Genomic DNA, 27,141 nt, shown 5'->3' with positions numbered 1-27,141 from the left:
TTTTTTGAGATAAACTTTGTTAATTTTATTACCAAACTTGAGGTATTCCATACAGCATAAACTTTTATAAATAACCACAAATTTTCTTGAAGGTTTTTACGACCAAAATCAAAGTGTTTTTTTTTCTCAAGCGAGCCTTTACCAGCGCTTTCATATTGTCTTTGACTATATATTGTTAACTATACCCATATGCTAGGGGAAGGGTTACGGGAGAGATGTGCTCCGCACTAAACACTTTCCTCCCTTTGCCTTTTCATGAGTTCTGACTCATGCGAGGTTCGGACATGGGTTGTTGAGCGACAGGAGATTTTAGTCAGTTCGACTCCGACATGCCTATATCCTCTATCCCCAGTGGAGGGCGGAAGACCAGGCGATTTCGTCCTGACCAAAAAAAAAACCTATATACTTTCATATTGTCTTCGTATATGACTTTACCACTGATTCGGGATGGTTTAGCACTTAGAAGAATCACAGAGAAACTAAGGGCTTCAATATGGTTACACTACATAAACGACACAAGTCCTTTTTTTTAAATTCCTGACTTAGTTAAAAAGTTCTAGACTTAAGGGTATAAGGATGAGCATAATTCTCCAAAAGGTCGTGTGTTTTACGACAGTCTTGAGCATGCAGACCCATCCACTTCAACGTAATTGTCTCCTTTATTTATTCAGGTAATAAACTGCATATAAAATTCTTGTTAATTCTCATTAGCGAATAAGTTGAAATTGGAATGGTGAATTAGTTTTATTCGTATTTTTTTACAGACTAAGTAAATACGCATCTATTGTTGTCTATGTTTATGAGTGAATTACAATAGATAATGTGAAAATGCACTTTGTTATTTGCTTACTTACTTTGTTATATGTATAGCCGTTGTAACTATACTGAGACCTTACAACTTACATCTCAAGGTAGGAGGCGGCATTTATGTTGTAGATGTCTATGGACTCCGGTAACCACTTCACAGAGGGGCTGTGATCTCGTCCACCCAAAGCAATAACAAAAAAAAAACATGAGTTAATGTAAGGTCAATGACAGATTCATAGTTAACACTCTCTTATTAACCTCATTTTCATTTCGCTTCATCACATGCCCATATCATCCCAAACGCGCACTTCTCAGCTTCTCTGTCACAGGTGCCACTTTCAGACTTCCTCTAACATATTCATTCCGTATTCTATCCATTCTCGTTACTCCACACATCCATTGCAACATTCGCATCTCTGTTGCATGCAATCGCCTTTCATGTAAATTTCATGAAAATCTCCAGCAATATGCAAATATGGAGCAATAATATAAATAGCTTTAACTTGTTAAATACTATACTAACTATTATTTATTCATTGTTTCAGGTAACATCGCGATCTGGACGTGATCAAGTCCCGTTATTTCAACCGCAGGAACAGCGGGATAAACGCATTGTTGGCAGCAACAAGTAGGGTGTGATTGACATAGGGATGTGCCTACGTACAAATGTTTATAAATACTTAAATTTAATTTGAAGGTATAAATGTATCTTTGTTAAATCATGAAATTAATTAGTTTAAATTAGGGAAATACGTATTATTTCAGATTCGGTTTAAAAAATATATAGCCTTTCTTAATTCGCCGCTAAAACAGCGAATTAAAAAGTTGAAAGTACACGATTACGGTATCGTCGGAACTCCGCTAGCTTCGTGATACGACAGACGTCATCACACTAACCAACCAGCCTTCTTGAAGAAGGTCTTGAATGTGGTGCCTCCGTCCTAATAACTGTCATTCGTTTCCGTTTGCTAACGTCAAGAGAAGATTTCTAAATTGTTCTAAGACAACAAACATGATTGGTGTACTCAATATTTCTCTTAACTCGATCACAATATTCGTCCCTACGATGTCTGACGATTTTGTTAATAATTGTGGCTTCTCCGACTTACATGTTGCTGTTGTAATGTTAACAGGAAAATATTATAATAAAATGCCAACGCTTGCATAAACAAAATGTGATTTTTAAAATATTATAAGCATCATCATCATCATCATCAGCCTTTATCTGCCTACTGCTGGACATAGGCCTTCCCCAATGCCTTCCACATAATGCGGTCCTCCGCCTTCCGCATCCAACGACTTCCCGCCGTGCGCACTAAGTCGTCAGTCCACCTGGGTACGACGTTAAACTTCCTAGTTGCCAACCCGCATGCCCAGCGTGGTGACTTAAGGGCACAAACTCCCCAATGATAGGACACAAAATATTATAATAAAAGAGAATAATTCGTATGAACATAAAATAATGATAGATTGCGGCGACAACCCTATCAACAATGTACCCCCGATAATAGGGGTGATACGCGCAAACATTTGTCTTGTTGTAAAAGGGGTGATTTAACCGCAATCAACAAGTTGTCAACGGATATGACAGGGATTTAACATAGCATCATTGCATTGGTAAGTGAGACCGATATTTACGCCATAAAAACGTCATAATTTAAACTAATTTTACGGTTTAATTTTGCGTTTAATATTTTCAATTTATTCATTCTGACGTACAAATACTATACAATTTCGTGATCACGGATGATTATAGAAGCGATAGAGAAATTCTTTTGTGTTAAAAAGCAGTTTTGTGGCTATGATTCACGAAGATAAAACTACTACAAAAACAGTAGGTTTACTGGAAGCATGATGCCTTTTGAGCCCGCTGAGAAAGTATTATAACTTTTTTTCCTACCTAAGCTGATAGCCTTGAGAGGCTATATCAGCGTAACCTTAACTAGTAGATGAGCTCACGGGGCTCAAACCTGACGACGTTGCTAACACGAACCCTAGCAAGAGCCGTGCTTCGCAGAATCTACCACCGGAATTATACCTAATACTGTCGTGAAGTAATGCGTCCAGATTTTAACTTAAAACTCGTGTTTCAAGGTGGACTTTGTATTGTCCATAGACACCAGTACCAATTAGGTCGAGGTTAATGGTTCCATTACGCATTAAAAACCGGCAGATATGTTGCATTTATAAGATTCAAAGTAGCGTTACTTTTCGAGTAGTCTATTTCTTGTTGTTGCATAGTGCTAGGAATTTTCACTGCTTCACATCAGTGTCCCTAGGAAGTATCGATCAGCCCTGTATACCTCTAAAGAGCTAGTCTTTGATCTCAAAGTGTCACGGTAATTTTGCACAGTAGCAACTTCACCATATTCAATTTCATCCTAAGCCGCTACGACAATTGCACGTAAACCTTTTATTAAAACAAATATAGCTTCTCTTTAACTCTGAGCGGCTAAGGCAACCATCTTAGGAAGCTGTAATAAATTTATATCACTTAAAGTCTTTACAGACTGGTTCGCCTTTCATAGACCTTACCTTGACTGTCTGCAATCTGCAGCCCAAATCTTTGGATGGCAAGTCATTTCCCCTCTAACCAGTTCTCAAGTGTTACGTGTTCGTTATTTGAGCGATAGAACCAGCGACTTTGTCTGTAAGAACTGTAACCGCCTACCGTCAAAAGCACCGTCGAAAGCGTTTTACTGGTGGTAGGACCTCTTTTGAGTCCGCGCGGGTAGGTACCACCGCCCAGCCTATTTCTGCCGTGAAGCAGTAATGCGTTTCGGTTTGAAAGGTGGGGCAGCCGTTGTAACTATACTTGAGACCTTAGAACTTATATCTCAAAGGTGGGTAGCGCATTTACGTTGTGGATGTCTATGGGCTCCAGTAACCACTTAACACCAGGTGGGTTGTGAGCTTGTTCACCCGTCTAAGCAATAAATAAATAAAGGCGAATAATAAGTTTGTTCGCGTTCATTTTCAACAGTAGCTTCATTAGCTGGCGCGTGTCTTTTAACGTTCGCGATTTTCAAACTTTAAATCAATCAAGCGCTTATTATTGAGACGCTAATTGCGTTGCAAGTGCGAAAAGTGTGCGCTTCCGTCGCAACCGAGCCGCGAGATCGTCGCGTCCGGTACACGATCTTGTCGCTTCATTTAATCATTTGTTGCGCTTATTGAGATTTTTTTTTTTTTATTTCATTTACTTCAGATTTGGCATCCATATTACATACACTTCGTTACACTGCATTAACATTTCATTTATACTAGAATTAAATAAAAATAATAACAACAATCTCGGACTTAAACAAAAGCTATAATAATAATAATAGTAAAACTAAAACTCAAAATTAACATGAAAACTACCTTAACCTAAGGCTGGTTTGGATCCAGAGTGCTCAAAATGCGCACGTGTCCAGTGTTGCATTATTCGGCATATATTAATAATAATTTATTAATAATACTAATAATTTATTTATTTTACTTCACATGCACAAGAGTGCAGTGATACACTTAGTACCTAAGACATTCTCTAGCGGTCAACCAAGGGCGTGTAGAGGGTAATGTGGAATAAATTAGTTTGGTAGAAAAGTAGTAACGGAGATTCGACTTTTCCAGAAGCTACATCGAGCTTTTACCGGATGATTCCGTTCCAATCCTATTATACAGCGATAGACAGCGGCTTGACTCTGCTCCTGGCATTGCTGAAGTCCATGGGCGACGGTAACCACTTACCATCAGGTGGGCCGTGCGCTCGTCTGCCTACAAAGGCAATAAAAAAAATACAATGATGTGATTGCCGAACTTTTCAACTATAGCGATTAGATGTCTCCCAATGTCTGGTATAACGCGCAACCCAATATAAATTGTTTTGTATTACATAATAATACATGTATTTTTTTTAATTGCTTAGATGGGTGGAAGAAATCCACAATTACAATATAGGGTGTTTCAGTTTACGAACAGAAAAAGTTATGTTTCGATATTGGATTTGATTGGCTGCGTCGTGCTAAGCTAAGCTTTTTGAGCTAGCCGTTAACTCTCCAAAGCATCTTACTCTGTCACTGCTACTTAGTTTTTTATAGCTTAGATGAGTGGACTAGCTGATGGCCCACCTGTTGTTAATTGGTTGCCAGAGCCCATAGACATCTACAATGTAAATGACGTCACCCACCTCGAGGCATGTGTTCCGAGGTCTCAGTTTTTACAGTACAACAACTGCCCTACCCTTCAAATCGAAACGCATTACTGCTTCACGGCAGAGATGGGCAGAAATAATAAAGATATTTCCAAAAAGCAGCAATTTTAAAAATATGCTGTATAAGTTCGGAAGCTTTTGTCTTAAACAAATGTCAGATTTCCCTTTCAAAGGTTACTCGTTAATCCAACAGCTCGCCAACACATTTTGTGTCAATGACGTCAGCATATATTCTCTAAGCGCATTCATTCCGAAACAATATGAATATACTTATATAAATAATAGGCTACGTACACACAGCGCGGTCCGCGATGTCCATACTTAACGGAATGCTCCCAAAATAGACTACAATAATTCATAACATTCTGCGCGTGTGCCGAGATGTTAATAAAATCGCGTCTTTGCGAATTGGTATGTGCTATTTATTTTTCCACCTTTATCATATTTAATATTAGACGTGCTCGCGGATCCGTCTGTCTTAAATTTATTACAAAACTCAAATTTGTTATTACTTTCTTTTTCTTTTTCTCCACCTTATCCCAGTAGGGGTCGGCACGGCTAATTTTTCTCTTCAATTCTCTTCTATCAGCCGTTATCTCAACACTCACTCCTCTCTCTCTCATATCATCATTCACACACTCCATCCATGTCTTCTTCGGTCGACCTCTTCCCCCTCTACCTTGCACTACCATTTCCATACATCTCCTAGTCACATGCATCTTCTCTCTACGCATCACATGTCCATACCACGGTAACCGTAAGCTTGTTATTACTCTGATATAACAAAAACAAAAGCCTTTGGATTTAGATTTTTTTTTGTGAGGTTAAGTTTATTCCAATTTTCACATGTGTGACTGCAGACGGTTCACACAATACAGTGCGTCGTCCCGTACGATAATAAGCGGAAACGTTGTCTGGACAATGGACAGGCAATCGCTCAAATGCCACTTTAATTTCATTATAGATTTAATTAATGATAAATTTAATAAAATATTATCGACCATGACATTTTTATTATTATAATAAATACATTATTACAGACGGATACCAATTTTTCTAACGAAGCGTGTACTTAACAAATGTTCACGATTGACATCCACGGTGAAGGAATAACATCGTGTAATAAAAATCAAACCCGCAAAATTATAATTTGCGTAATTACTGGTGGTAGGACCTCTTGTAAGTCCGCACGGGTAGGTAGCACCACTCTGCCTATTTCAGCCGTGAAGCAGTAATGCGTTTCGGTTTGAAGAGCAGGCGTTGTAACTAAACTAAGACCATAGAACTCATATCTCAAGGTGGGCGGCGGCATTTACGTTGTAGATGTGTATGGGCTCCAGTAACCACTTAAAACCAGGTGAGCCTTCAACACTTTTTTTTTATGAATGAAAGATTACTGGTGGCCCGGAGGCCTTTCCAGTTTCACCAGGACAGGTGGGCGAGCAAAGGCTCAGCCAGGAGGGGTGGGATTTGCTAACAGCTGCCCGAACGCTTCCGAAGGAGACCTAACAAATCAAGGGCAGCTGCTTCGCGAATGTATCTACTACCATCTACTACCGGATCGGAATCGCGACCCGCTGAGAAGATTCGGCGAGAAACTCAGCGGGCTGATGCATGGGTTAGGTTGCACGTCGACCTCCTTGTCGAGTTCGACGAGTACGGTTACCGGAGTTCCTAAGCCTGCTTCTAGTGTTAGAGCTGAAGGCGTCTAATGCAAAGGTTATTGGATCTGATGGATCCGTAAGGACGTGTCTAGGGCGTCGACGGTGACTGGCTCCTGCATGATCAGGATTCGGGGAGTAGTCAGCGGCGGCAACAATACCCTTCAACACTGAGGAACACGATGCAAGTGGGAAGTCACATAACATTAATTCTGAAAGTGTACGACTCGTCGATATGACATCTATATATTAATACGTGAAAGCAAAAACTTTGTATCCCTTTTTACGAAAATTGCGCGGACGGAGGAGTATGAAATTTTGCACACTTATAGAGAATATAGGGAAGAAGTGCACAATGCTAATATTTTTTTTAAATAATGCTTAAAAGATACATTAAATCAATAAAGAAAACATTACACACACTACATACCATGTATTTGACGCACACACGCATGCATACTATTTATTGTCAAACTGTTGTTCTTGACGTCTGCTGTCAAATTGAGAATAGATTAAATATTGTTTGTCTTTGTTAATATTTTTTATAGTGTAGCCTTGGCGAAATTTGTGATTATAGAAGTATAAAATACAATCATAATAGTGTACAAACTTACAATTCCAAGTGATTATAGTCGAATGTCGACTACTGCGGGACCACTAGTTTCTATAATAGCCCTAAAACTTCGTCGGTATGTAACACAAAGATCACCGAGTGGTTCTGCGAAGAGTGTCCTTTTAATAAACGCGGACGTCAAACGTTGTGAGCACAAAGACAATGAACGCGAGGAAATGGGTGTGTAACTTCGTTTATGTGGCTTCTATTGAAAACGGGCCTATTACGGCTGTTACGTTTTTAAGCACGCCACATGTGAAGAAAAGTGAAAATTCGGTTATACAGTAATGTCAGTTTAGTTACGATTGGCGAGTTTAATAACGATAGTGACGCGAAAGGGTATTCCACCACAACTTAATTATCGTTATATGATAATAACACTATAAAATTTTTCACGTGTTCCAAGAAAAATAATCTATTCAAATCAAATCAAATCAAAAAAGTTTTATTCAACGTAAATGAAAGTACATACTTGTTGAACGTCAAAAGAACTACCACCAATTCACAAGAACTAGCCTCCGTCCTGAGAAGAATTGGCAAGAAACTCAGTGGGCATGTCTTTTTTTTTTTTAAATATTTGATTATTTTATTTTAATAGATTTTTTAATTATTCATTTTTACAATAAGTAATTATAACAACAAATGCCCGGTTATTTAACCCAAACTCAGTTCAACAGTTAGGGGCGCTAATTACTGCACCACCTAGTCACTCAAGAATCTAGAACTATATAATCTATACTATTATAAATCCACAGTGGCTTTTACGGATGTTCCGTTATAACTTCTGAACCATGCATTCCAATTGACTTGAAACTTGGTATCCATATAGAAAATACATGTATTTAATGGATAGGCTAATTTTTATATGAGTGTAGGGTTCCCTAATAATAATGATAATAAATAATAATGTTAATTTTAAATGCCCAGCGATGTGGGCGAGTACAGCTAGTCTTGTATAGATATAGTAAAAACTATTCATTATCAAAGTGTTCTGAAAAAACTGCCGATAGCGTAAGTATTTATTGTCATTGAGTCATCGTGTTCTGATGGTAAGACGTAAAAACTAAAAAGCAAATGCTCAGATTTATCTATACCTAGCATCCTACCCACAGGATTCAGGCTACCCGGTGATCATGGCGGTTGAGACGACCGAAATATAGAAAACTCATTAAACGTAAAAATCGTCCCCCACAGCCCACTGATTTTCTCGCCGGATCTTCTCAGTGGGTCGCGTTTCCGATCCTGTGGTAGATTCAGCGAAACACGGCTCTCGTTCGGGTCAGTTTTGGCAAAGTCTCCCGGGCACTTACACGCTCCTTGGAGCTAGTATATAGAAGTTACTAGCAATAGGTAGTGAAAATCGTGGTAAAAACCCGTTCAACACATGTATGATATTCAAACCGGCATTCAGCCGCGCTTCACTAATATCAGTAGGCACCACGCATCGCCCACCGTTCGACGGGCATACGTTCGTTTGCACTAAGAAAGTCCTAAAACAACGTCCATTAAAACAATACAAAGTAAAACATAAATAATTGTTTAAGTGCTTTCGTCGGCAATGAGACAATGGCTTCTCGTTGGCAAACGCATAAAACTGTTCCGTCGACGACTCTAAACGAAAAACAACAATGTTGTGTGTTGTTTAATTTAATAACGCGCGAAGTACACAGTTCTGGCTTGTTTTTAGGCTTAAAAATGGTGTCTGGGTCCTTTGTTTAAGCTTAGCGATGATTTTTTTTTTTTTCCTACCTGTGCTGATAGCCTTGAGAGGCTATTTCAGCTTCGCCCTAACGTGTAGGTGAGCTCACGGGGCTCAAACTGGAGTGTTGCTAACACTGGCCCTAGCAAGAGCAGTGCTTCGCAGAATCTACCACCGGATCGGAAACGCGACCCTCTGAGAAGATCCGGCGAGAAACTCAGTGGGCTGTGTCTATGGGTTAATTCGCTCGTCGAGTCCTTCGTCGCAAGCTACGGGTTCGACGAGCACGGTGACTGGTATTTCTTTGTTGACTTATCAAGACGAGTGATTCGCGAGACGCTCTATCTATTTTCTCATTCTCAATGTTCCTAAATTATATCTTTTATCCTTTAGCCGTAACGAATCTGTCGTGAGTTAAATTTTACTCTCAACGCGCGTAAAGAAGTTTCAAACAACAAATTTTTTTTTCACATTGCTATTTCAACATCGAAATGTAAGTCAGCATCGCTTGTCCACTGTGAGCGCTCCCTAAAACCATCATTCATATTCCTCGTACAGATTTAGCTTGGACATTGTCTCCGCAGGCCGTAAGTCAGACACAAAACGAACGTCTCGGATAGCATCGTGACTTGAAGATTATTAATTACTTAAAGGGCGTTGGTTAGAAAGATATTTCCATTCTTGGATCGTTGACAGAACGAGATGCGATGGCCTTTTGAATTAGCAACACAACTGTTTTCGCACAGATGACTTAATGAAATGCGGCAGATCGAACGGAATTAAGAAGCGGCTTTATTGATATAATATTAACCTACACATATTACAGGAAGATGCATTATAGTCGCATAGTAAAATCTTTGAAAAATGGAAAATTACTTTCGAATTTTTATAGGTTTTTTTAAAAACATGATGCTGTTGTTAAACTTACTGGTGATAGGACCTCTTGTGAGTCCGCACGGGTAGGTACCACCACCCCGCCTATTTCTGCCGTGAAGCAGTAGTAATGCGTTTCGGTTTGAAGGGTGGGGCAGCCGTTTTGACTATACTGTGACCTTAGAACTATATCTCAAGGTGTGTGGCGCATTTATGTTGTAGATCTCTATGGGCTCCAGTAACCACTTAACACCAGGTGGGCTGTGAGCTCGTCCACACATCTAAGCTATAAAAAAATATAAAAAAATAATTTTACGATTTAACCTCGCGTTTATTGTTGCCGAAGTTTCAAATACTATACAGTTTGCGTGGTTATAGACGACAGACCAACAAAATACGCAAGACTAAGCCGTAAGAATTGTTTTAATTATGTCTACAACTCACCACTAGCCGAGTAAAACATTAAAGTAATGAGCTCGCTACATACGCCATACTCCTTTTCAAGACAGTTTATTTATCATTAAAAACAATGAATAATTTAGCCGATTTAAATTAATTTTAAGTTCGGTTTTTTTTTCATTGCCCTTGTAGGCCAGCATACCGCTCACCTCATGATTAGTGGTTACTATCGCCCATGGACTGCAACAATGCCAGAGCCAAGCCCCTACCTATCAAAGGTTTACTATTTAAGCGTGTTTATTTTTATTTTTAAATAACATGCTTAACATTTATTACAATCATCGCATTAAGTTTTATATCAAGGACGTACCAACACATGTTATTGATTGGGTGATTGGCAAGGTGGAGCTCTACCAAAGCCTATTCACCGATCCAGACAACAAAATAGACTAAGTCTTTTCGTGTATTAAACCACCAAACCAAACAAGTAAATATCCCTTTAAAATCCAACTGAATTAATAAAGTTTAGTTCGCATTCAGTCATTAGCACCCGACACTGTGTCCCGGTCGATGTTAATTGGCCGTAAATTATTATAATATGTTCTCTGCTCACCCCGCCCCGTTCAGGTTCGAATGTGGATCGTATTATTTAGATTTATGCGCGTCCCGATAACGGAAACATAATCTTGAACAGTGAAGCTTCATTATACTTTCGTCTCGCTGATATAATGTAGTCTAGTTTTACTAGGCTCATGAGAACCCTTATCTTCTCCATATTCTTGTACGCTTCTGAGACGTGGACCCTCAAGGGCCGTACCCGATCGAGAATTAACGCATTTGAAATGTAGTGTTGGCGCAAAATGTTGGGCGTATCATGGACGGAGCGCTGAACAAATGTGTCAATTCTCGAGGAGCTAAACGTCAAGACCCGTCTATCTACAGTCTGTATGCAGCGTCTCCTCAAGTACTTCGGACACGTGGCCCGACAAAATCCTGAGAACTTGGAAAAATTAATAGTTGTAGGTCACGTGGAAGGAAAGAGAAGTCGAGGAAGATTGCCAACCAGGTGGACGGACATTATCAAGGAGGCCACAAACACCAGCGTCCCGGGCGCCATTAAGCAGGCCGAATGCAGGCAACATTGGAGGAAGCTGGTGCAAAAACTGGACCAAGGTGGTCAAAACCCTCAGTAATGAGGAAACGACAAAAAGAGAAGTTTTATTAGGACCAGTGAAATTCGGTCGCGGTAATCGTATGATAAACTAAAGGTCTGGAGTGCTATCATTAACTGGTGATACTTACTTACTGGTGGTGGCAAAACTGTTCTTTACACCAAATAGCCTTACATCTGTCGATAAGTACTTAATACATACAATAGTACAATTATTAATGGTAGGACGTCGTGTGAGTCCGCATGGGTAGGCACCACCACCCTGCCTATTTCTGCCGTGAAGCAGTAATGCGTTTCGGTTTGAAAAAAGCAGCAAAAATTACAACAGATAATGTATTATTGTGCATGTGTTAGTATACGTTTATGAGTACACACAAAGTATCTCTTAATTTCGCCTCCCCCCGCAGACGAACGACACAAAGTTGGATCTGATAGTACGGTCTGCAGAAACACATTTTTTTTTTTTTTTCATTATTAAATTACTAATTGTGACTATTTGTTATCCGCGATTTCGCAAGTTTGGTGAAAGAAAATTGTCAGTAGAGTTTCATCTGGAAATTGTTTTTTTTTTGCGATCAAGTGTAGCCTATGTCACTCTTCTGGCCTAAAACTATGACTTTAAAAAAGAATGTCATTCCGTTGATTCATTTTGACGTGAAAGAAGGTCCAATACACACAAAAGAACAAATAAACACACTTTCACACTTATCATATTAAGTATGGAAGCACCTATGGATTGATACTTCACGTACATAATTTTATTTATTCCAGAAAGTTGCGCTTTAAGTAAGTCAATTCTCAAACTGGAACTTATAAATACAATGTCTTCAGTAGAAATAGGCATTGTGTTTATACAGATTCATTGTAGACTCTACCAGTCATTAATCAGGGGTAACTAATTATTCATATATAGAGAGGAAAAGGATTTACAATAGAACTGGTAATTGCAGCTAATATACTGTTGTCAGGTTTAAATTAAAGGAATAGAATAGCAGAAGCGAGGGACGTCCTTAGTTACATGCGTATATTCGGGAAACTAGCCGGACTAACTAGTATCTTGAGTGAGATCTTGACATTAACAACGGCAATAAAAACCGCAAAAACTTTAAAGTATTTGAAACGTCAGAAAGCATATAACGATAATAATAAGGGCGAGACTAAGTCGTAAAGATATTTTTATTTATGTCTACCAATCGCGATAAGCAAAGAATGTTAATAACTATATAATGCTAGGAAGATTTAATAATTGATTTGTGGTAGTTACAATAGTAACTAGATTTTTGATTTTTCTGGCTAGCCTCGAGGAGCTTACCTGGCTGTATCTTGGTTAGTAGATGAGCTTACGAAGCTCAGTCTGAGAGAATTTCCTAACATCTGCTCTAGCAAGAGTAATGTTTCTCATTCGCGAAGCAGCTACCCCTGAGTAATTAGGACTCCACCGGTGGCGTTCAGGCAGCTACATATTCGCAAATCCTGGCTGGCCCTTTACTCACCCACCTGTCCTGGTAAAACTGTAAAGGCCTCCGGCCCTACCAGTCCTTTCTCCATAAAAAGGTAGTCTTATTGAGAACATCCAACGTTTCCTACGAATTCAGTAGGATGTGTCTATGGGTTAATTTGGATAGCGCACGGCGACAGTGGCTCCGCTTTGTCTCGTCTGGGTCGGGATTAATTTACATACTTGCGGCAGCTAATATACGATAAGAGAGCCATACCATCATCTCGCAGAAGCTAACTAATGCCAAAACAACCTGATGATCGTAGGATATCTCTTAAAATTAATAATATATTGTTGGAAGAAAATGAAAATACGAAGTAGCAACACTGTGGCCGCCTATTTAAGGAGCAGTGTTGGCTGTGCTCGCTCTCTTATCTCGCCGATTGTCATAGTGTGCGGAAGCTCTGTCCGAACTCTCTTTTGTTATTACTGTCTAATAAGGCCAGCCGGCCAATAAATTGTTTTTAAAAACCTAAAACTCGTTTCTGTTTATTACAATATGATATTAAAAAATAATATATTTTATTTTCAAACGTTACCGAGGGTGGCTCACAAAGCCGACTGCTCTTTTCCTCCGGGTTTCCTCCGCGTTTTCTTTTTCGTCCCCCCTCTGCACCCTCGCATACCCTCTGTCCAACGATGCGACAGTATTTTTGTCTCTCAACAGTGTGTTTGTACATTTTGTACGTTTGTGTCGGTTTTCATGGAAAAAGTATATTTTCTTTTTTGTAAACCTTTGATATTGTAATGTTTGTAACCAGTTTATTGCTATTCTCGTAATTTTATTTGTATTTTCACCTCATGCTTTCTTCAAGCAAGGTATGGAGAGACTTTTGAGAAGTAGGCAACGGCTTGTCGGTACACCTGGCATTGTTGATGTCCATAAGCGCCCGTGACTAATTATCATGAAGTATATTACATGATTATCTGCCTACAGCGCTAGTAAAAAAGGGTTTGTAGATAATGTTACTAATGGTAGGACGTCTTGTGAGCCCATGCGACTAGGTACCATCACCCCGCCTACTTCTGCCGCGAAGCATTAATGCGTTCCTAGTTTGAAGGGTGTGGCAGCCGTTCTACTATTCAACTGAGACGCTTGTTCGCCAACCTCAGATTTCAGTCTTGCATTTCCCAATAACTTCGTCTTTTATTACACTCGGTAAATATGTGTATAATGATCGTATGATACTGGAAACTTGCTTCACCATTGTGGTACCAAAACTCGTTCGCTTGGTGACAAGAAACATAATTAATATGGATTTTAATGATTTACTTTTTTTATACGATTTTTTTTATTGCCCTTGTAGGCAGACGAGCGTACGGCCCGCCTGATGGTGAGAGGTTACCGTCGTCCATGGACTTCAGCAATGCCATGGGCAGAGACAAGCCGCTGCCTCAACCAACATACCGATGTTACCAATATGAGATTAAATTAGAAATATATTTAATCATAAAAGTGGTTTGTATTTATGACTCATAAAAGCCGAAGAAATTACAACAAGAAACATACTTTGAGACAAATATCAGATACGTGTTTCAGTCATGTCGGTCCGTTCGTTTCTAAATCCCAATTACCGCGGTATCTATCTCAAACAAAAGTCGAAATCGTCAAACAGTTCAAAGTGCCTAATAATTTTAACGCAACGTAACAGTGTATTTAGTTAATTATCTTAAAGGGAAGGTATCTCGTCAGGAATAGGGGGTGAATGGAGCCGAATAATTACTAAACAAGTAACCCCCACCCTCCTTTATGTTAGGGGTGAAAGACTACCCTTCTAAAGATGTACAGGTACAATAATTTATGTGTATCATTTAATGTATATGTTTGGGTCTTTGAAATGTTGTTATTTATATTTTAAAATAAATCACTTTTCATGTGTTTTATAATGGGTTGAATGCTATACTTGTTACGAGGCAAAATTGGTAATAATTGTTTTCATTAAAGTAGTTCACAGACGAACTGATGGTCTAATCGTTGTTAATTGAATTCATGAAAAATTATGAGGCTATTTCAGCTTCTCCTTAACACGTAGGTGAGCTCACGGGGCTCAAACAAAAGTGTTCCTAACACTGGCCCTAGCAAGAGCAGTGCTTCGCAGAATCTACCACCGGATCGGAACCGCGACCCACTGAGAAGATCCGGCGAGAAACTCAGTGGGCTGTGTCTATGGGTTAATTTACTCGTCGAGCCCCAGGTTCGGCGAGGACGATGACCGTTGCTTGAGGTACCTAAAAGCACCGTTAATGGATCGGGAGGATCCGTAATGACTTGTTTTGGGCTGTGTTATAGTGCTGAGGAAACATCCAACAGGGAAGTTCTAAAACCGCATGGTACGTTGTAGTAAGGATTCGAAAGGGATGTGTGGATGAATACAGTGGTTCTGGGGTGGAATGGACGCCCAAATAATCAGACGACGAATATGCTCAATGATAAATGATTGAACATCTTGATGCTTGTTGGAAATGGTCTATGTCTGGGAAACATGTAAATTTAACTCGTCCTTAACATCAACACCGAATTCAAATAGTAGATAACCAGAATCGTCACAGTACGGCCGCCTATAATAAATTACCCACATTCAAGCAAAATGGTCGCCTTTATGCGAGCCTCCACACAAAAGCCACATAAAGACAAACAAACATCTATAGGGACTTTACGAAGACGTTGACTCAGGGGTGACCTAAAAGCTTGAGGGGGGAGAGCAAACCCCTCTTTGCGCAAACTAAAATATCGAAATAATCTACGAAATTCAACCTTATTTCTAGACTTCACAAAGACGACATCAAACGTAAAAGTATGTTTGTTAAGATTCGTCCACACAAGAAGACCTGTTAAGAAGTATGACGTAACCTCGATTCGGTTGTATTTATAAGGAGGAGCGGGTGGTTGAGGGGTCGATTTATGTTGGTCAATAGCGTAATATCGATGTATGAATTGTGAGTAATGATGAAGTCGTATGTAGGAGTTTTGTATATGACGTTTAATGTTCGTCTCATTCAAAAATTAAAAAAGTATCGATCTCTTGCTTATTTTTTTTGTGTGTATTGGAAATGGCATAGAAAAAGGTACGTGCTGAGTTTTATCATTACTTGCCCATAGACAACTTTACTTTTTTACTGGTGGTAGGACCTCTTGTGAGTCCGCACGGGTAGGTACCACCGCCCCGCCTATTTCTGCCGTGAAGCAGTAATGCGTTTCGGTTTGAAGGGTGGGGCAGCCGTTGTAACTATACTGAACTTCTATCTCAGGGTGTGTGGCGCATTTACGTTGTAGATGTCTATGGGTTCCAGTAACCACTTAACACCAGGTGGGCTGTGAGCTCCTCCACACATCTAGGCAATAAAAAAAAAGACAACTCACTGAGTTTCTCGTCGGATCTTCCCAGTGAATCGCGATTCCGAACCGGTGTTAGAATTAGCGAAGCACTGCTCTTGCTAGGGCTAGTGTTAGCAAGTCCTCGAATCCGCGCGCAGTTAAATAAATAGCCTATGAGGCTGCCGACGGTTAAGTAGGGAAAAAATCAATTATTGGCTGATTCTTTCGTATTCCATGGCAAGTTCCAAACGGGTATAATCTTGACACATTTGTTGTCGTATTGTGTGACGCAAAATCATAATGAAATTTGGCTCGGATCCACTATATTAATATTAATTTTGTACGAGATTATTTTAGATATTAACTGCTTAGACATGGAATAAGTTGCTACCTGAGCCCGTATAAACTCAAATTGAAATCTTAAATTAATTACTTTAAAGGCGAATTTCGCGTACCTAATCTCGAACCAGCCGCAGAATTCAGAACAATTTTACTGTAACCAGTCACAATATTAGTAAATTAAAACAAAAACTTTTTTTTTATTACGTTGGTGGGTGGATGAGCTCACGGCCCAGTTGATGTTAAGTGGTTACCAGAGCCCATAAACAACTACAACGTAAATGCCGCCACCTACCTTGAGATATCATCATCCATTCCATCATCTCGTTTTTACCATCGCATCGCCTTTCCAGAGATCTTTTTGCCACGAATCATCCGGCTTTGGAATGAGCTCCACGGTGTTTCCCGGGCGCTATGACACGTCTTCTTCAAACGAGCCTGTGGAGAGTACTTAACGGTAGGCAGCGGCTTGGCTCTGCCCCTGGCATTGCTGAAGTCCATGGGCGATGGTAATCACTCACCATCATTATATGGGCCATATGTTCTTCTGCCTACAGGGCAATAAAAAAAAGATATGAGTTCTAAGGTGTTAAGTATACCTAGTACAACGGCTGCCCTACCCTTCAATAACAATAAAAAGACATTTCGGTATAATCGTGCAACCGTGGTACAGGGCACGAATCTCGTTCGAGCACAGGAGTACGTGGTCACCCAGCGACACCTGTCCCAGCATCCGGTCTCGGACGATGCTTCTTAATGAACTCGCCTTGTACAGTTCAGATTAGTTGCAGAAATACAACGTAAGCTAATGATACTAGAGTGAGTCTAACTTACTTAGCGTTGTTGTACAAAAATCTACTAAAAAAGAGTACTTTTGATATGGAAGCTATCTTATGTCCTTTTCTGTCTTTTCCATCATATGTACCTATACAAAATTTCACGATGATCGGTTGTGTAGTAGACGTGAAAGCGTAACAAAAAAACAAACTGTCGCAATTGTAATATTAGTTCGTACGCTTGAGACGAGTTCCGTAATTCTTAAATAATATTTGTCAAGAACAATGGCTTGAATTGATGGCAGAAATAAATTGCATAGTCTGAATCGAATTTTCTATGATGTTTCATATATATGCATATTTAGGATGTGATAAGCATCCATAGGAAGTCACAGATTTGACACTTCAGGTGGAACACTACACTTTAAGTTTATCATTTATCATAATATAATTCTTAACTTAGTAACATGAAGTTTGTTAAAGGTTTTCATTGCTCAGATGGATGAATGAGCTCACCTTCTATCTCGTGTTAAGCGGTTACTTGAGCAAATAGAGTTCAATAACGTAAATGCCGTCAGCCACCTCGAGACATAAATTTTAATTCTCAGTTTTACAGTACTACAGCTGCCGCACCCTTCAAACCGAAACCCAAAACTGCTTCGCGGCAGAAATAGGTGAGGTGATGGTACCTAGCCATGCGGGCTCATACGACGTACGTGTACCACCAGTATCAACCACCAGTACGTGTTCGATGATCTATCAAAAAAATAGTAGCATTAACTCTTTGTTTGGCAGTTTGAGCTTATAAAAAGTTGACTATAATACTACAGCAGCACAAAAGAAATCGTTGTTAATAAAATTTGGAAATTACCAAATAATTCAAATTATGACGTCAAATCAGAATGAACCTACTGTTCACATTGCGACTGTGTACTCAACTTATACTACATTTCTTATAGCCCGCGCGTTTACGTTCGCTTCTCGAACGAACTCGATCGAGGGTTCGTGGGAATTTCGTATTTAAGCAGCTCGTGTTAAAATTCAGATTCCTTTGTACGCGAACACGATGAACTTGATCACGGCTATGTGACTATTTTAGTACTTAGATTATTATTGTATGAACTCGGGACGCGGCTTAATGGGCAGGAATCCTAACAAATGAAATAGAAGTTTAATACGAGTCGAATAAAAATTCACAACTAATATAGTGTTTATGAAAACAAATTACAACTGTTAATAAATTCATAATCAATATTTCGATTTATTCCTTAAAGGGCCTCGAAGTTCAAATACCTAGGCGTCACCCTTGACCGAGGGATGACATTCCGTCCCCACATAAAAACGGTACGCGACCGCGCCGCGTTTATACTAGAACGACTCTACCCAATGCTTTGTAGTCGAAGCAAACTGTCCCTCCGCAATAAGGTAACTCTCTACTAAACCTGCATACGCCCCGTCATGACGTATGCAAGCGTAGTGTTCGCTCACGCAGCCCGCACCCACTTGAAATCACTTCAGGTTATTCAATCCCGATTCTGCAGGATAGCCGTCGGAGCGCCATGGTTCCTGAGGAACGTGGATCTCCACGATGACCTGGAGCTCGATTCAGTTAGTAAGTATCTGCAGTCGGCATTGCTGCGCCATTTTGAGAAGGCGGCACGACATGAGAACCCTCTCATCGTGGCCGCTGGAAACTACATACCCGATCCAGTAGACCGAATGGTAAACCGTCGACGTCGCCCAAAGCACGTCATTACGGATCCTCCTGATCCATTAACGGTGCTTTTAGGCACCACAAGCACCGGTCACCGTCCTCGTCGAACCCGTCGCTTGCGACGAAGGGCTCGACGAGCGGCTTAAGCCATAGACACAGCCCACTGAGTTTCTCGCCGGATCTTCTCAGTGGGTCGCGTTTCCGATCCGGTGGTAGATTCTGCGAAGCACTGCTCTTGCTAGAGTCAGTGTTAGCAACTCTCCGGTTGAGCCCCGTGAGCTCACCTACAAACGTTAGGGTGAAGCTGAAATGCCTCTCAAGGCTATCAGGACAGGTAGGAAAGAAAAAGGGTTAGGTACCGCGTCCAGTATGGTTTCCAGAACCCCTAAGTCTGCTCCTAGTGAAAGCTGAAGGCGTCTAATGCAAGTGCAGTAGCGTGCAAAATCTTTGAAAGGATATAATACCTACATCGACTAAACTAAGACTGAGATTTGACAGGGATTTGTAAAGAAACAAAAAGAAAAAAAATGGAACGAGGGCGAACGTGACTGGTGGCACTGAGTATTTCCAATGCCTTCCTAAAAGACGTACCCAAATACATAGCGTTCACATAATTATGTACATAAAATAGACGACAAACGAACGAACCGATCGTTCAGCAAGAGTTATAATATCTGATGGATCCGTAAGTACGCAGCCAATACTCTACACACGAAACCGTAGTTCGCACTAATTCGATCCAAAATGTTCTTGCATTAACAATATTTATAACGGTCCACTATTCAAATTCATAGAATTCGGGTCCATACGTCTTCGCGATGCGAATAATAACAATCAGAAATGACATTAAAATAAGCAACGTTAGCAATTAATTTCGTCCACCTGCGCGTGTTGCATAACGCAATCCATCTTACGCACACATCGCTGGTGTTCGAATGCAACAATGGATTCAAATATAGAACACGCACACAATAGAACGACGAGGCATTCCAATTCGGCGAGCTATTGTCAAATTACGCGCTCCGATTGGTCGGCTCTCACAATAGGCCACGCCTACACAATGCTCTATTGTTACCGACTAACGGATTCTGCGTTGTTATATACAGTATGTACTTTTATTCGTAAGAAAATTTTTCAATATTTCAATGGCTATATCGTCTATGCGGGTGCTTTTTGACGAACTTTGTATAGCTTTTAATAAATTACATGTTATATCTGTATGTACCAAGGATGATGGATGACTAGTGTGTTCTAGTTAGAATGTTATCATATTCAATGCCTAAGCTGTGCTTAATACCCCGTTAATAGGTCCAATACAGGCCGGCAATGAGCTCTCCCAAACTTAGAAGCAGCTACCTAATATTAGCCTATCCATTAATTGTTAAAAACCATATGAAGGGATGAAAGTTTGTTTGCTTTAAGCAACATTTTTGCAACTTTACAAAAGAGCCATTTATAATTTGGAAAAAATATCATAAAAAAAAACAACTTCTTCAGCTATTTCAATGAAGTAAATATAGTTTAAACTCAATTACAAACGAAACGAATTGTTGATGCTAATACCAAAATAAAACGGACCTATAAAATTATAAAGACAAATATCGCGTATTAAGCGAAATCTAACTATACCTACTTGAGATCTAAGGTCTCAAATATAAGTAACTATATACTTGAGATCTAAGGTCTCAAGTATAGTTATCTACTTATATCTCAAGGTAAGTGGCGCATTTACGTCGTAGACGTCTATGTGCTCCGGTAACCCCTTAACACCAGGTGGGCTGTGAGCTCGTCCACCCACCCATCTAAGCAATAAAAAAAAAACCAACAAAGCATTTTACCCCTTGATATATTGCTTACAAGTGACGTCATATTATTATGTATTTTTCCATGGCATTTATTCGAAATAGGTGTTGGTATGCGATCCGAATATTTGTCTAGTACTGTGCTAAGGAGTCACTGTCCGCTCGCGAAAAACATAATCAAAGTAGCTATCAACGATAATTATTTCAGCTATTAAAAACTTTTTAAATTCGATTAAAAACGTAGTCACGGTAAGTAATGGACGTGGATTTTCAAGGAAACCGATGTTTTTAAAAGCTCCAAAAGCACATTAGTGCCGAACGTAAGCGCGTAATAAATTTACGCTTTTTTAGGATACAACGACGAGCTCCTACGAGCTTTGCGTTAAGTTTGCGGGTTCCGTGTATGAGTTAACATGGTTCAGATTTTTTCCTACCTAAGCTAAGAGCCTTGAAGGGCTATATCAGCGTAACCTTAACTAGTAGGTGAGCTCACAGGGGCTCAAATCTGACGACGTTGCTAACACGAACCCTAGCAAGAGCAGTGCTTCGCAGAATCTACCACCGGATCGGAAACGCGACCCACTAAGAAGATCCGGCGAGAAACTCAGTGGGCTATGGGTCAGCGCGCGTGAAACTTCGCTACTGAAACTTTAGAACATCTGTTTATTTATTGTTATCACTACAAAGTATGTGCTATTCTAGAAATATCTTCCTTCACACAATAAAGGTATTGAAAAGGCAAGTATGGATGTTCTCGTCGAAGTAGGTCGGTCGGTTAGGCAGCCGTTGTAACTTGAGACCTTAGAACCTATATATCAAGGTGGGTGGCGCATTTACGTTGTAAATGTCTATGGGCTCCAGTAACCATTTAACACCAGGTGGGCTGTGAGCTCGTTCACCCATCTAAGCAATAAAAAAAAGCCACGTAGATAAGATCTCCTAGAGAGCGGCTTATGTAGCTCTATATAGCGACGGAACGAATGTTGCAAGCTTATCTTGTAAATGTCGTTAGCGCGATTCAGGTTCTTGTCAGACTGTATTATATGATAGCTAAAGTTAAAATGGCCACGAAAACCGGTTATTTTTGCTTTTCGATGGTCAGAAGAGCTGACAACCACAATGCCGTCTACTTTGAGACAAGAAAGCAAAGGCTCAATCGACTTTTGCACATTACGAACCGGAATACATTGTTGCTTCGTGCTCCGAATAGGCAAGAAAGTGGCACCTACTCATGCAGGCTCACAATGCTGGGAATACCACCACCAGTACCTAAATTCCGGTTGAGATCGCAAGGAGCTGGTTTAATACTCAAAGAATGGCTCGCCCACTGGGTTTCTCGCCGAATCTTCTCAGTGGGTCGCGATTCCAATCCGGCGGTAGATGCTGCGTAGATACTGCTCTTGCCAGGACTAGTGTTAGCAAATTTTCTCAGGTTGATCCCGTGAGCTCACCTACCCGTCCGGGGCGTAGCTCAAATAGCCCTTTAGTCTACCAGTGATTAGGTAAATGAGGAAAAAAGCCGCTACCGGTTCGCCTGCAAATTCCGATACTCATGGAAATAGACATTATTAGGTATACTAGACCAAATTGTACAACCATCTCTTGGTCTATATTGTATAGGAGACAATTATTAGACTTTTTTTTCTTATTTGTTAATATTAAACTATGGTTTTATATGAAGGTAGCCCACTGAGTTCCTCGCCGGATCTTCTCAGTGGGTCGCGTGTCCGATCCGGTGGTAGATTCAGCGAAGCACTGCTCTTGCTAGGGCCAGTGCTAGCAACACTTCGGGTTTGAGCCCCAAGAGCTCACCTACATGCTAGGGTAAAGCTGAAATAGCCTCTCAACGCTATCAACATTGGTAGAAAAAAAAAGAAGGCACAAAGCAGGAGAAGACGTTCTTCACGGTCTACCATAAACATCTCTGGATACAGCATTAACGTATGCAAAGCTAACGTGAACTTAAAAGCGTCCGACGGAACCCCGAACCGAAGTCGACCACTTAAACAGTCCAAATGGAGGCCGCTACTTATTCCTTCGGTAAAAGCTCACTTTTAAAGTAAAACGGTCATCGGTAATATTGTAGGGGGAGCCTACAAACGAGTATTAGTTCGGAGTAATGGCTTCATTACGGGGAGACGTTTAAAAATAATGCACGAAGCTTTTTTTTATATGGATGTAGTGAAGCTTATTTTTTTTAAATGGTAACAACTCAGCGAGACCGTTTCAATTTTTTTTAGACTTAAAAAATGCTGGTCGGTTGTGGTAAAGGCGGATATGGAGGACAATAATATCATCCAGAAGAATGCCGAAGACCGGGCAAAGTGGAGGAGTTTTAGTAGGAACACGGAACCTGGTATTAGATCGGGAAAACTCTGTGATTTTTTTTTATTGCTTAGATTGGTGGACGATCTCACAGCCCACCTGGTGTTAAGTAGTTACTGGAGCCCATAGACATCTACAACGTAAATGTGCCGTCCACCTTGAGATATACCGTTTACCTAAGGTTGATCGCAAACATGACCAATATAACACTAAAACAGTTGCAAGTTTCAGAGAAACTACTGAGCCTCGAATTAGCAAGCCAATCCCATTTAATACCATATAATCTTCATTCCAAACGACAAACCATGCCACCCCCACCGACAGACGAAGGGTTAGGTTACCATCGAAATATCTATAATGTCCCGGTTCGTAAACAACAAGGGAACCCGTTATCCGGGGAAAATAAATGTAGTGTTAATAATGTCAGAGACAGGGTGAGTGAACTATCTATATATATACGTAATTACAAATGACTTTGATCAATGTAATAATAGCATCGTGTAATAATGAATGTTAAGCTCGCACAGGAAGGTTACGCCATTCTACTATTCGTGACGGCGATGCAATAATGCGTTCTCTTTTGGTAGGTGGACCAGCATCATGTCTCAAGATTGACGATTGAAGATTGATAAGCACGTCAGTCTAGGCAATAAAAAAAAACAGTATCAGAAAAAAAAACTAAGTTCAAATGCTACTAGTTTAGCACCTAGTTAGCTACAGTAATCTGGTTACCAAGTGTAGTTTTAGCGATTACAAATATATAAAAACTTCTAGTAAAAAAAATCGATTTTCAATACACCCTAGTAACACCGAAATTTCCGTTTCCCGTACAAATTTCGATTGGCATCGAACAAAAATCGAATCGGAACACGGCTAACGGAAATGCCACAATGAAGCGAGCCACGATTTCAGATCTGTCCGCTTATAAATAGATGCGCCGCGGACGCGTTAAATGACGCCAATTAGCCGTTCTCACCTTTAGCCGACACCGATACGGGACTTTATAATGAACGAACCGAATGAATCGATTATAACGATTTTTGAATCGAAATACGATTTCGAATTAATTCGATCTTGAAGAATCGATTTTTTATTAATGTATTATGAGTATGATATTATGTTAGATTGATTGTGTCTATCGCTTTCGTTGTTGATACTATTATCCGACAGAAATCTTTCCTGATGTGCCCCAACAAGAACATCATAATCAACTCAGAAACGCAAGGAAACATCGATTTAAAAATCGATTTTATAACAACAGCCAACGGACATACGAGTCGCCTTAAACGTAAACCTGTAAACGTCGCTCTCACATACCAGTGACGACAACAATCACAGAACAAAATATAATTGAATCTCGCTATGTTTATTCTATGAGTTATCGATATCGTCTAAGTACATATTAGTACGTAAGTATAATATAATAAAGTGCTAGTTTTTTTATGTTATTGCTTAGATGGTTGGACGAGCTCACGGCCCACCTGGTGTTAAGTGGTTACTGTAACGTAAATGCGCCACCCACCTTGAGATATAATTTCTAAGGTCTCACTATAGTTACAGCTTATCTTTTGGATGTAAATCTAAAGGAGTAAAACGTTAAACATAAAAAAAAATATCCCAAACGTAAATCGAACCTCAAACGACACGCTCCTATCGGATCGATCAACGCGGCCTCTAATAATTAAACGCCCAAAACAAACCGACTTAAAACCATTTTATCTAAACATCTTCGCTTCAGAAGGAGCTCCGAACAAACAGACCGACGTCTTGTACAAACAAAACACCAAAAACCAATCAAGTAATTGCGCATCCCCCTCTCGGGGGGAGGCAGTCGATAATCTGTTCAGGGGGGCACGTTCCAAACAAAATTTACATTCAAAAACCGAATAGATTGTGCCATTCGTAACGTCGAGTGTTCGAATTACAAAAAAGAAACGCTTCGTTCGTTTTTTGTATTTCCGATTTTAAATTCAATTCGAAATTCAAAACTAATGGAAGCTATATCGCCAGGGAATTAGGTACATTAGTAGGTATTTTCTGTTAAATACATTTTTCAAATTCCGGTTCCATTATTCGATTGGAAATTTTGAATTTAAATAGCGTTCTAATAATTCGAAATTTAAAACCTTGCAAAATCGATCGTTTAACAATACGCGCTTCTTAAAGGCTAGCTAATAGAGACGGGAGACGTCCCGGGCAGATAATACCCCACGTTAGGGTGCCCCTCACCCCACCCACAGGCACACATTCCTCCACGCCTGCGCCCCGATGTGGGTCACATTGTTGCCTTCAAAGGAGCCGTCCTATTTATAGGTACAAATGATAATGAGAGCACAGAAAGGATTACTAATTAATCAAAACAACGATCAGATACGAAAATTGGCCCAATGATATAAGAGTCGTAATACTGATGATACAATTGATTTGTAACTTTGACCTATCATGTGCCTCAGATGAAAAAATGCATCAGATTTTTTTACAGCAGGCAGCGGGTTGGCTCTGCCCCTAGCATTGCTGATGTCCACGAGCGACGGTGACCACTCACCATCAGGTGGGCCGTATGCTCGTCTGCCTACACGGCCAATAAAAAAACAGAATACCTTTGATTTAATTTTGTAGTTTGCACAAAAATCGAGGTTGAGGCTATGTCCGAGTCTGAAGCTGCGACCGTTTGATTGAGAGACGCACTGCCGCTGTGCCACGAGCGCTTCAAATTTACCTATACGCAACGCCATATTTTATTAAATCGATTGCTCAAGCTAAATAACCTCAGTGGATTATCTGGTTTTCATAATTTAAAACCACTTTTACGGTTTTTTATTAATTAATTTAATTTAAATTGCGGTCGATGACCGATAAAACTCTGAAAGCATTTGTGACAGCCCAAAATGTAAAATCAAACGAATTAAAAGCGTTTTTTTTAATAATGACTGCGAAAAACAAAAACCTATGGAGATACTAGAAGTGGCCTCAAAAAACATAATTAAAAATATTTTTACGGCTCATAAAGCTTGTCGAAACCGTAAAAAACCCTTCATTAAAACCGTAAAAGTACTTTTAATTCGTTTGTTTCGATGAGTGTTATTTGAGAATTTTCACGAATTTTTCTTTTCAATTAACCCTAAATGCGTGTATTTACTCTCGACCGGAGATTATTATTTTTGGATAATCGGCCTTTATGCATGAGCAGAAGACCTAAAATCATTTGAAGAGTCTCTTGCAGCATCACATATATTGTTGACAGTGATCCATTGTACATCGAACAAAATGGTGGTAGGACCTCTTGTGAGTCCGCACGGGTAGGTACCACCACCTCGCCTATTTCTGCCGTGAAGCAGTAATGCGTTTCGGTTTGAAGGGTGGGGCAGCCGTTGTAACTATACTTGAGACCTTAGAACTTATATCTCAAGGTGGGTGGCGCATTTGCGTTGTGGATGTCTATGGGCTTCAGTAACCACTTAACACCAGGTGAGCTGTGAGCTCGTCCACCCATCTAAGCAATAAAATATATATATATATACAAATATATATTTTACACCATTTAAATTCTTAATTATGCAGGCTTCGATATATTTTTTTAGCATTTAAATATTTTTTTTACATTAGCAAGCTTGATGTTTTAGATAGGAATATGTCTTTTAAATTGATTCGTTATTATATTAATTTATCTCGTTTCTGACGTATATTCTCGATTTAATCTTCGAAAAAATCAGATTTTATATCATTTTTATCGACTAATAAAGTCATGGGTCGTAAAAGAACCGCCTTATTTTTAATATACCTAAAGAATTAATTGACATTTCTTAATGTGAACATAAATGTTATTGTAAAACTAATAACGTTAAAATTTACGGTGCCTGTGTTTATTGTGGGAATCGATCGCATATATACATATTATGTTTAGATTTTATTCGTGAAACTAAAGCAGTCTATTCATGTGAGTAATTAAAAAA

General features: G+C 39.7%; 1 protein-coding gene across 1 annotated transcript in view; it reads left to right on the top strand.

Moving 5' to 3' along the window:
• LOC101737761 (transcription factor Sox-5) overlaps positions 1–27,141 on the top strand; it is a 419,303-nt gene that overhangs the window by 211,885 nt on the left and 180,277 nt on the right. The gene's annotated exons all lie outside the window — the stretch shown is intronic.

This window comes from Bombyx mori, chromosome 14 (genome assembly GCF_030269925.1).
Source record: "Bombyx mori chromosome 14, ASM3026992v2".
Taxonomy (NCBI): domain Eukaryota; kingdom Metazoa; phylum Arthropoda; class Insecta; order Lepidoptera; family Bombycidae; genus Bombyx; species Bombyx mori.
The sequence above is the reverse complement of the archived record's forward strand: the minus strand, read 5'-3'. Positions and strand labels throughout refer to the sequence as shown.